The following is a 12,158-nucleotide window of genomic DNA, read 5'->3' as shown; positions in this document are numbered from 1 at the left end:
TATCTTCAATGCTGCCAAGTTTTGTTTTGCATATTTTAGTTCACTTTTACTACTGTGAATTGTTCAAATAACAAACTAAAATACAAAATTCTTTTTTCTTGTATTTTAAAAACTTAAAGTCAATAATAGTAATTTGTAGTACACAAAAATAAAGGGTTATAGCACATTTTTAATGCGAAAATAGATTTTCTTCACTAAGAAAGAATCATAACATATTGCGCATGCTTCAGAAGATATGTTAGCGTAGGGTTGCACCATAAGTGCTGACCGTTTATTTGGGCATCTGGTCTAGTTTGTTCGATTCGCTAGAGAGTAATTCTTGCTGAATCCAAGACAGCTAATAACAATAAAGAAAGTTTTTTGCCGACACCGCGCCATTAATACCTTTATATACTTATGTGCATATGTCTTTCTGGTATATGTACTTTCTATGTTTGTATATTTGTAAGTCAAAAACACTTAAAATAGTTGAAAAATAGCCAAAGTGTTCTCCAATTACCATTTAATATAAAACAATGACAATTTTATGACAACTTTTGCTTTTAATAACTTCCGCGCTAATGGGTTTAATACTAAACCTAACTAAAGACTTAAGCGACAAACTTGCTTGGAAATAACTAAAATAAAATAAATTTATGCGTTTTTTGCATTGCTTTACCATAGAAATGAGCTCACTTAGAGTGATTGAACTTGAATATATTTTATTTTTATGGCTCGCTTTGTCGACATCAATTTCTCAACAATGGATATGAATGTGGGTATAAAATAATGTTTTCACAAATTTTAGCAAAACTTTAGTAAATTTAGACATGGTGAAATGGAAACTGGAATTTTGTTTATATGAAATTTTTGTATGCAAAAAAAAATTTATAGAAAAATTATGGGGAAACAACAGTAGAAACAGGAATCATAATTGAAACAAGATTTTATACAGGGTGGTGCATGTTTATTAAAATACAAGACTCAGCAGATAAAAAAATGCTAACAAAAATTTTAAAGTTCAGAAAAACCTGACAAGCAGCTATAATTATAGAAAAATTGTACTATTGCCTGTAATTATAGCTGCTTTAGTGGCAATCCTAATGTAACAGAAGCTTTAGTTCGCAGATTTTTTATGCAAATAGAAAAACATAAAAATAATATATTTAAATTTTTTGCAATTTCCTCTTTGCTGCCTACCACAACTTCACACGTCAAATCCATTTAAGCACACAATTAAATAATTTATTTTTAGTCAAAGGCATTCAAATAAATTCAGCCAGCACTACGCCTAATCCAATTCAATTGAGTGCACACTTTATAGCTTTGACAGCAAGAAAAAGTAGAAAAAATAAAAAAGATCCCAGCAGACATCCCAACAATCTAGACTTATGGCTTGTGTTAAGGCACAGAGGTGAGTTGCATTAGCGCCAACCACAGCCGCGTGAACAGCCACAGCAGGACAATCAACGGCAGCAGCACGCGTCGGCTTAATGTCATTTGCTTGTTTAGGTTGGCGCTTTAAGTGGCTTCCAGTGGCGGACAATGCCATAAATTGCGTTGATGGTTGCTTTGATTTCGCTGAGCCGAAGGAAGCAACCAGCCGTTGCGGCGAGAATTTGATTGCGTAGGGTAAGGGCATTGAGTTGTTACACAACTGTGTAATGAATGCTGATTGCCGTTGGGAATGTGGCTACATGTCCTTTGGTTAAGTGTGTATGCATGTTATTCCCTGAGTGAGTTATGTTAATGCAAGTAAATTGGGCGTAAGCAAATTTATTTGCACTTGAGTGAATCTGACAGGCCGCCAACTTGAGATGTGTCCAGCTGAAGAGAAGCTTCCAGTTGAAAATAATTGTAGGCATAGGCAGAAAAGCGCTAAAATAAGATTAAGTATAAATATAGCGTGAGTTCTGCGTTGCTTAACTGTGATAACGTAAGTTCAATCTCTAAATAGGTTAGATAAAAATATTTCTGTGTGATTTTGAATGCATATTAAAACTATAAATCATAGGAGATTTCGATAAACATATATTATACAATATATATCTACTAAGCAATTGCCAATTATTTAGCAAACGTTGAGAAGCCTCATAAAATCTAAATTACTAGAACAACACAAAAGCACAATTTTTCAGCGCGAAAATGAGAATTCCACATGCTTCTATGAGCAGAACTGCACCTGTAGCAAGTAGTTCACACAGTCGAACTTTCGAATTGTTTATTCAATTGTTGTGAGTTATTGCAAATTCTTAGCAATTCTTGTTTGTTACGTAACCACCCACAGCGGTGAAGCCAAACAAGCGTTGCAAGTTCTAAAACCCGATCGTATAACGCCAAATCATGCAGCAGAACGGCCATATTGCGCTAACAATTATTCAGAGATATGCATTTGTGAGGATTTTCCGATTCTCATTGCTTCAATTACACTAACAACCACAACGCGCAACTTGTCAACTATGAGAATCTGCACCAAATGACGCAAGCAAATAAGAAAAAACAAACACACTAGTGTGATTGTATTGTATATACAAGTAGTTTCCACATATGGGTGGCAACCCAGCACATCTATCGGTAGGAGTTCTATTTTTAATTACAGCACAAAACCATACAGCTAAGCTCAAGTGCTTTGTTACACACGCCGCATTTAATTGATGTGGTATGATTGTGTATGAATAAATCTGTGTTTGATTAACGATTGTGAGAATTTTTTCTTTTTAAATGAGTTATGAGAATGCACTATAAGAATCAGAATGCATGTAAAGAGCACATAAATTATCTAAAACTTGTGCATGAGTTTGTTTGTAGCGCCGTCACTTTTTAGAGGCAAACCACTTGTTACAAATAAGCTCATAATTGAACTGTTTTGGGCGTTACTAGATTGTGAAGCTGGCACTATATTTTTATATGATATATATAGTATAAGGTTGTCAAATATCTCTTTTTTGTCTTTTGAATTTCGCGGCTATGTACAAAGCGCTACAGAGCTCGTATCTGGCAACACTATACATAATTTGAAAGGTCTTGACATAACCTACAAAACAACGCTATTTTAAAGTTTTCCTTCGTTAAAGGCAAATCCGCTAGAGAAACGTTCCGTGAGATTAATGGCGTTTTGGGGAATGGTACTCTATCACTTCGAACCGCGGAGGAATGGTTTCGACGATTCAGAGCCGGTGAAAACGAAAAAATGGATAAGCCAGCCGGCGGAAGACCTGTGACGACAAATACCGATCAAATCATGGAATACATCGAGTTAGACCGGCATATGGCATCTCGTGACATCGCCCAGGAGATGGGAGTTAGTCACCAAACCATTTCGAACCATCTGCAGAAGGCTGGATACAAAAAAAGTTTGATGTTTGGGGGCCGCATAATTTGACGCAAAAAAACCTTCTGGACCGAATCAACGCCTGCGATATGCTGCTGAAACGGAACGAACTCGTCCCATTCTTGAAGCGGATGGTGACTGGCGACGAAAAATGGATCACATACGACAATATCAAGCGAAAACGGTCGTGGTCGAAGGCCGGTGAATCGTCCCAAATAGTGGCCAAGCCGGGATTGACGACCAGGAAGGTTTTGCTGTGTGTTTGGTGGGATTGGAATAGAATAATCCACTATGAGCTGCTCCCATATGGCCAGACGCTTAATTCTACCATCTACTGCGAACAACTGGACCGCTTGAAGCAGGCGATCGACCAGAAGCGTCCAGAATGGGCCAACAGGAAGGGTGTAGTGTTCCACCAGGACAACGTCAGACCACACACTTCGTTGATGACTCATCAGAAGCTACGGTAGCCCGGACGTAGCGCCAAGTGATTACCACCTGTTCCTGTCCATGGCGAATGCCCTTGGTGGTGTGAAGTTGAACTCAAAAGAGGCTTGTGAAAAGTGGCTGTCCGAATTCTTCGCAAATAAGGAGGGGGGCTTCTACGAGGAAAGTATTATGAAGTTGCCGTCTAGAAAGCATTGAATGAAGAGCAAAAAAGCGGAAGGGACAACCTTATATATATTATAAATGCATAGATATACACGGCTCTCGAAAATATATTGTATAAATATATTGAAATCTTGATTTTCCCATAAAAATTTTAATTAAAAACTTTTATACATTACAGAAACAGTAAAATCAGCTACTTTTCCTAAAGGGATACTAAATATAAATAACCTTTTTCTTTACTTACCTAATCTAATATGGAGGCAACTCTGGTAATTTTCTGAAGTGTCGTCTATTCTCAATTAAATAAAAAAGTCAACATTTTTTTAAACAGGTGGCAACTCATTCTAAAATATCAACCAGCTAACCAAACTTTAAAAAATGCAAAAGTTCTTAAACGGTTTTTCTTAAAAATATCATTTTTATTTCGACTGTCATGCTATCAAGTAAAACTTTGCACTCCGTGGACCAGAAAATGCGGGCATGCGCATTTACAAGCTCCGATACATTCGCAGTGAACACAGTTTCGATGGAGTTTAGGGCTGTTATTCGAGACAAGTAATCTAACTCTTCTTGTAATCGCACTATTTTTTTAGACGCGCCCTTGAAAATGAAAATATTTCAATTTATTTTAGGAGATAAAATCCTTAATAGATTGTCTATAAAAGCAAATTAAACAAGAAGTTGCATTTGTTGTTTTTCAAACATTTTCTACTTCAGCAAGTATTCTTTTGCCACACGCCTACAAAAACAAAACTCTATACACCTATATTTTACAATATATCACATTGAAGCAATTTTAGCGCTGCCCTCACACACATACATGTCTTTTTACTGCCAGCAAACAAGCACGAGTATCGCTCATAATGAACTTGAACCGCACAGACGAGCAGAAAATTTATGATTGCGAAAGTGCCGAGATTCGCATTGAATTCACTTGAAGTGGAAGTGAAGAAAAGAAGAAAACAACAACAAAAATAATCTGGAATTCAGTACTCTTGTAAACTGTCAACCGTGTTGTGAGTTGAATATCGAATGAACTATGAATTCGCCAACTCGAAGGAATGGAAAAAATTACGCTGATGTTATTATTACAAAGTTGTTATTGTTGCGGCTGCTGATGATGATGTCGCTGTAGAGGCTGCCAGACAATGTTTTTATACGCAAGATTGTGTCATATTGTCGACGCTATGTTGTTGCTATTATTAATGCTGCCTCCACAAATGTTGATGATAACGCGCACTCTGCGAACTCTACGCTGGCAGACAGTTCACTGCGCTTGTGTAGAGTACAGCGAACGCAAGAAATATGCCAATAAATTCTCAACTCGGCAACGGGCGTTAAAAGCAAAACAACAACAACTTAAAATTAATTGCAAAGAATCCAAAACGAAATGAAGCTACGCATGCGCCAACTATGCAGGCAGACAGGCGCGCTAAGCAACAGTGTTGTTGGTGCATGCGACAAATATTCGCTGCAGACAACCTAAGGCAACTATATTGCTTGCCGTTATTTTTTTTTAGTTCCAGATACAAGAGTTTTGTTGCTGTAAAGCATGCGCATGTCATGTGGCAAAATACATGAAAGTGTGTGTGTATGTGTGCGCTTAAGTGCATGCTTCACGCCACGTTTGCCATTCAACCCAGCATTAATGCGATGCTTTTGTGCTGATTACACCACAGCACACCACTCGTGCGAGCTTAACAATATTGTCTGCAAATGTTTTTGCTGTTAGTTGTTGTTGCCATTGATTGTCTTGTGGTTGCTATTGTCAACCTGCGATAGTTGTTATAACAAATTGTGGCATACATATGTTGCTACTAATGCTTGTGTTGACAATGATTATTTTTTGTTATTGTAGTTGTTGCTTTCGTTACCAAACGCGCTTGCCAGCCAGTAGCTGAGTGTTTTCCTGCGCGAATATATATTTATGCGTGTGTATGTGCCAAGACTGCTGTGAAAATTGTTCAACAACGCACATACACATGCAGCTATACTCACGAGAGTTGCCACACCGCTGTTGATTAGTTTATTGGTGCACAGTAATAAATTATGAGACGTTCCCGTAAGACGTGCAACAAGAAAGATGCTGCCGAAGGGCGTTGCTGTTGGTGTTGCAGCAAATTTGTGTGGGTTATCCGACAGGCAGAGGCCATTCCTTCATTCCGATGATTTTATATCTACGAAATTTACAATTCAATTCCTAAGCATACTTATACAAGCTATGTTTATAGGCAATGCCAGTTCTCCTTGTATGATTGGTTTAAACCTGGAGAGGTTGAGTGTCAAGCAAATTATGGTGTCTGAGTGTTTTGTGTTGTCTTCTTGATTTATTATTTAGGGAAGTGCATTTCTCATGCTGCTTCCAAAAAAAATTATTATAAATGAATATGAAGATGTTTTACATACATACAAATTGCGACTTGTGAGGTTGTTTTTGGCTAATTATAGTTGTAAAATTACTATAGAGGTTTACTTATTATCACTCTATCAGTTAAAATTTCTCTTTTCCTTCCTTTTAACCGTTTTCACTCCTATCCTGCACAATTTTTCAGTGTTTCCATTCGCAATTATGTAACGTAACAATAAAATATATATAATCTCATTTCGCAAATGTTGCAAATTTATAATTAGAAAGTAGCGAATAGTAATTACTTAAAAAACATTTTTTATACAAAGTTTTTTTTCATATCAATACACACAATGTCTTCAAAAAAAGATTTTTAAGCTATTGCATAGCTTCTATTGCGAGCTTTGAGCAACTGAATCAAAAAATTTCGTAACGGAAATAAACCTAACACGATCACAAAGTATGCGCAAAATGTTTGCATACCTTTAGGCGTATTCTTGCATATCTCAAGTGGAACAAATCAATTGAAGAGCATAGTGATTCAAAAATAATAGTATTTAAGATAAAATTTTTTTAATGGAAAATTAAAATATAGAATTTGATAAAAATTTAGTTAATAAAAAATAAATGTTTCAATATTCGGCGTAATAATATTAGTAAAATTATTATTATTTTGGTAAATAGCTACCCAATCTTTTATAACAGTATCTCGTTTGACTTGAACAATACAATTGAAATTAGGCATTTCATAGAGCGGTTGACAACTTTTCTTTCGGAAAAATTTAATTTGAAAATGAATAATGATTCACAAGAATCCACAATAATATATGGGACCACTATTGATGCGGTATTTTCCGGATATTTAGAGGATATCAAGTCTCAAACTTATGTTTCTTATTTCAGTTACCGTTAACCTATTGTTTCAATGATAAAAACTGCTGAATAACCTACATGTAATATAAGATTAAAAAATATATTTTAAACAATATTTGCTTCTCATTTATTTAATAAAAGGAAAAAAATCGTTTTCTTATCGATCACCACGCTCAATAAGTGTAACTTGAATTAATATTAAAGAAAAAACTTGAATCAAATAAATAAATAATTTTAATTGCTTAAGTTGATAAAAAATTCTCTGCATTTACCCGCTTTAACGCGGTAGTGCCCGAGTGTCACACGTACTTTTTATTTTTTAATATAAGCTTTCTGAAAAACTTTACAGCTGTACCGAAAAGTGGACACATTCTACTTCGAAATGGCTTCGTCATCATCATTCGTGTTCAATATGATGTCTAGTTATGGTTTACCTTGCATTTACCGTAAATATTATGCGCAGTATCCAGAAAAGTGTATAAATTAGAAAAAAGAAGAAGTTTGGATATCATTTTTTAACACCACCTGTCTTCAAAAATATTAAAATCTATTACTTCAGCAAAAACTTAGAAGGAGATAGGATATCAGCATTAAATGTCGACTAGTTATGCATCAGCTCTCACTTCAAATAGGTAACTGGGTAACTGTGTAACTGCTTTTAAATTTCCTCACTTAAACACTTAGCTATGCGAGTCCTCAACACTTTAGTATATTCAGTAAGCATAATTCCCTAACACACCACACATAGGTATACATAAGTGCATAAAACATATCAGCAAGCACCACGGTTAATTTCCAGTTGGATTACTGGCATACTTGTTGCTAGTTTTATTGATTTGTTCGAAAATTAAAAATTCCGTAGCTTATGCATGAGTAGCACACTCAACGCCGTTACGGTATTTCGGTAAATTTGTCTGCATATGAGTTTGTGTATGTGTATGTGTGTGCGCGCGCTTGAATGTAACACAAGTACATTCGAGAGTAAATTAATATGCACAATTACATAACGAATGGTAACAAAAATTAATGAATGAAAATTTGCACTGGGTGAACGAAGTGTTTGCAAACCAGTTATGTGACTGCTAATTAATGCCGAAAATTATGAGTTTTTAATTAAAAAGTGAAATATCTCATGTTATAGAAATGTAGCGTGTTGTATTTTGAATTCATTTCGTGTGGCAGCAGAAAGTTTGGGTGGCACTGGAATGCCGAGGTGAGCAGTGGTGAATACATTTAGCTGGGTATTAGAATGGATGCACATTCACAACTACTGTTTGTGAAAAATGTATGCTTGTTCGATTGTCATTGATTGATTCAGGCAATGCATGCGCTTAAAAAATTTTAAATAGAATTGAAACATTTTTGTCATAAAAAATATTTTTTTTTATTATAAAACAAAGTTTTTATATTTTTGTCTAGCCACCATAGCTTGGTCTATGTAATCCTGGTAATCTCCAGTCTAAAACTTTTTAGCGACAGTTTTTGACTAAAAGCACTCTAATCAGCCTGATTGAAGAAATTATAATTTTTTATGTTTTTCGCTGCGATTAACACCAAGCTTTTTGTAACTTCTTTGTTTTTGTGCTATGAATTTACATAGAGACTACACAACGCGTTATTTTTCAATTTTAATAGCTGTTAAAACAATTTTATGTTTATGTCTTGTTATTTATTTTTGATTGTTTATTGTTCGTTGTGTTTTCTTTTGTTTCTGTTTATTTGTAATTGCTTGTTTGTTTGTTTTTCTAGTGGTCATTTGTGTGGTTAATTGTGTTAAACAGCCGCTTGAAACATAGTTGCTGTTGTTGGTGCTATGCGATGTTTTTGTTGTCATCACCGATTATACATTTGGTTTATGATGTTGGCAATAATTTGGCATTAGTCAAAACACCTGCGTTGTCTTGTCGAGGTGAAAAGATAGCCAGCAGACAGACATATAAAACGATCAGCTTGGCGGAGCTTCAAAGTGGACAGCAAGCGAAGCTTTACAAAGACTCGCCCGTATAGTTTTGACGACTACTTCATATGTGTATTTTTATAATTATTTGATTTTTGATTCATGCGTAGATGTGCGTTTGTTTGGAGCATCTTTCAACTTAGCAGCAGAAACATGTGCTTTCAATTTGAAAAACTCAACTCGATTGCAGTTCGATTGCTTTAATAGACAAAAATTATTGCTCAATTTGCGGTTAGACAAGCCAAAGTCAAGGTTGAGCCAACTGTAATTAATAATAAAGTTTGACAATAACACTAAAAGGCCAGCAGCAAGTTAAATTGATTTATCATTATGAATAGACATTTCGCTTGTGACACAAAAAACATAAACGTAAAGTACACAGTGAAAACCACTCAGCGAAGTCGAACACCCAACCTTTGCTTTTACAATGTCTCTGTTTTCAAATTAAATTTTTATGGACTAAACACCTTCTCTCGTTTCACGCTACTATCACTCGATCAATCACTTAAGCTGTCAATAAGCCGGATTTAAGAACAAATCTGCCACATGTGCTGTCTGAAGGCTCAACCAGATCATAAGCAAAGCTTAGGTGTGTTTACAAAGTACTTTTCATGCGTTTGTTGTTATTGTTATAACACACTGATTCGGCAGCTATCAATTCACGCTCAATTGCAAATGACATGACAACTGCGCTTAGCCGAAAGCCAGCTTGGATTTATGTGTCTCGTAGCGCTTGACACTTTCAACTATTTCCGTGGCTATAAATTTACGCGTACTGCTTGGGAATAAGGTCAAGATTGTGTTAAGAGTTTGTTAAAATTTTAGAAATAATTATTTTTGTGCTTGCTTTTATATGCTTACTATCTTTTTCCTGGCGGAAATATTTATATAGCCTTTACCTGCAAAATTAATTGAATTCATTTCGCTTAAGATAACCGTGTTATATAAGCTCTATAGCTATGTAGGCTCCTCAACAACGTATTTTCGATTCGTTTTTGCATTCTTTCCTCCAATCAAACTTTGATATCATTCTAAAAATATATTATTCCGGATATTTTCGCCACTTCAGCTGTCTTGGAAGGCATATCTCTGACCAAAACTCTAGCTTTGGAAAGGTAACATTACTGTACAGAATTATTTAAAATTAAAGCTGAGCTTAGCGTTTATTAATGTTTTCATACACATAAGTAAGAAATCACATCCAATAATATTTGAAATTTTCAATAAGAGGTCTATACTCATAGTGATATCATTGAATCGCCGCACGAAAGTTATTCTCTTGAAAACCCCTGCAAAATGCGGACATTATGACTCACACACCGATCATTGTTGTTGTCATACTTTGCTTCAGGCAGTTATTTGTAGTTAGGTGAATCCGCAGGTCGTCCCTCGTTGTTGTTGCCTTCGAGATTTGTATACAAAATTAGCATATGAAAGCATTAAATTTATGCAAAAACAATATAGCAGAAAAAAAAAATTAAATATTAGTAGAAAATACTAAGTAAAAATGGAAAAAAACTATGTGCTGATTATTGAACAGGTTTACAGTTTTGTGAAAATTAATGCGCTAAAAACTGGAAATTGAACGCATAATTAACCTTCGCTAGTTATAAGTCGCCGCCCAGCAATTGTTTGCATTTGCTTGACCCAAACATAATTTGTCCCTTTATATGTACAATATGTAAAATGAAGACTTTTAAATATTTTTGTGTATACTTGTACAAAGCATCAGCAATCAATTTAAAATGAAGAAAAAAAATCAATGCTGAAAAAAATGCTGTGTAACTGGCCAGCGTGCTGTAACCGAGCCACAACAATGTTAGGTCTCATTGACCATGTGATTATGTTGAGATGATTTTAGTTATTATAAAACACATTGTATTGTAGTTGGGTTAGATTTCGGCGCTAATTCTCGCGGTAAGGCAACGTTGGTTCAGCTTTGACAACTGAGCATGCCTGCGCTTTGTGATGCCAGCAATTCCTAAATAAGCATCAAATGAACCTCATGTATCGATGAAGCTAAGTAGTTAGTATAGGGTATCATTTATAGATGTACAAATATATCTGCAGGGATAGCTGAAAAAGTAAATATAACACGTGGAACCATTATTTCATTCTGAAAGATATTTGGTCACCAAATCTTATCAGAAAATGGTTTAACTTAGGGCATGTGATTTAAATCCGTCATACTACTCTTTGTGGTGTTCAGTGATTGTCTCTATAAAACATACGTATAGTTTTGGTCGCCAAATGCCCCAAATTCTGCACAAATATTGAATGCCTTAAAAATTTACCAACTTAAAAAGCCGAAATATTTTCCATTCGATTATTTTTGTTATATTTTATTTCCTATATAAAAGTTCTGGAAGACTATCAATCCATTATAAAAGACAAAATGCATAATCAAATAAGTTTCTCACAAAAATTCTGTTAAAAAATTGCTGAAAAATCATAAAAAATTATAAAAGTTTCACAACACATAGCTCGAGCTTATGTCATTCGCACTTGCAAACGATTATCGTCGAAAGGCGCATTCATTCAAAAACTGCTACATACAAACCTGCCATCTGTTCATGTGTGTGTGCGTGTAAACTAATGTGTTAATTTATTGAATCAAGTGCAAAGTAGCTTTTTATTTCATTTTTCATTTCTCCCAACCACATTTCCACTTCCAATTTCGCAAGCATTTTTCCAACACCCACCAGAGCTGGTTTGTTTTGTTAGCACTAGTTTTGGCGTTGCCACTTAAAATCATAAAAACAAATAACAACAATAGCAATATACACAACACTGCAATATTTTATGTTTTTCATTCGCATTTACAATTTAAATGCATTTATGGAAACTTGCCGCACTGCCACTTCGCCACTTTGCCACAACACCGCAACGCCGTTAGGGCATGGAAGTTGTTGTCAGCGCAGTTTTAGAGCTGCAAGTTCGACAAGTGTGCGCTTATCGCTGCCGGCGGCTGTTAGCCTCTTGCGTTGACATTGAAATTGAAATATGTGGCGTGTTTTCTTTTATATTTAGTCGTGAAATAAAAATACCGGATTTCGTAA

The 12,158-nt window shown here is 35.2% G+C and overlaps 1 protein-coding gene across 1 annotated transcript in view; it reads right to left on the bottom strand.

The window, feature by feature from the left end:
• The window catches only part of Cda5 (Chitin deacetylase-like 5), a 140,619-nt gene that overhangs the window by 97,992 nt on the left and 30,469 nt on the right, over window positions 1-12,158 (bottom strand). The window lies entirely within an intron of this gene.

Source organism: Bactrocera oleae, chromosome 3, assembly GCF_042242935.1.
Source record: "Bactrocera oleae isolate idBacOlea1 chromosome 3, idBacOlea1, whole genome shotgun sequence".
Taxonomy (NCBI): domain Eukaryota; kingdom Metazoa; phylum Arthropoda; class Insecta; order Diptera; family Tephritidae; genus Bactrocera; species Bactrocera oleae.
This window is presented reverse-complemented; position numbering and strand designations above follow the sequence as displayed.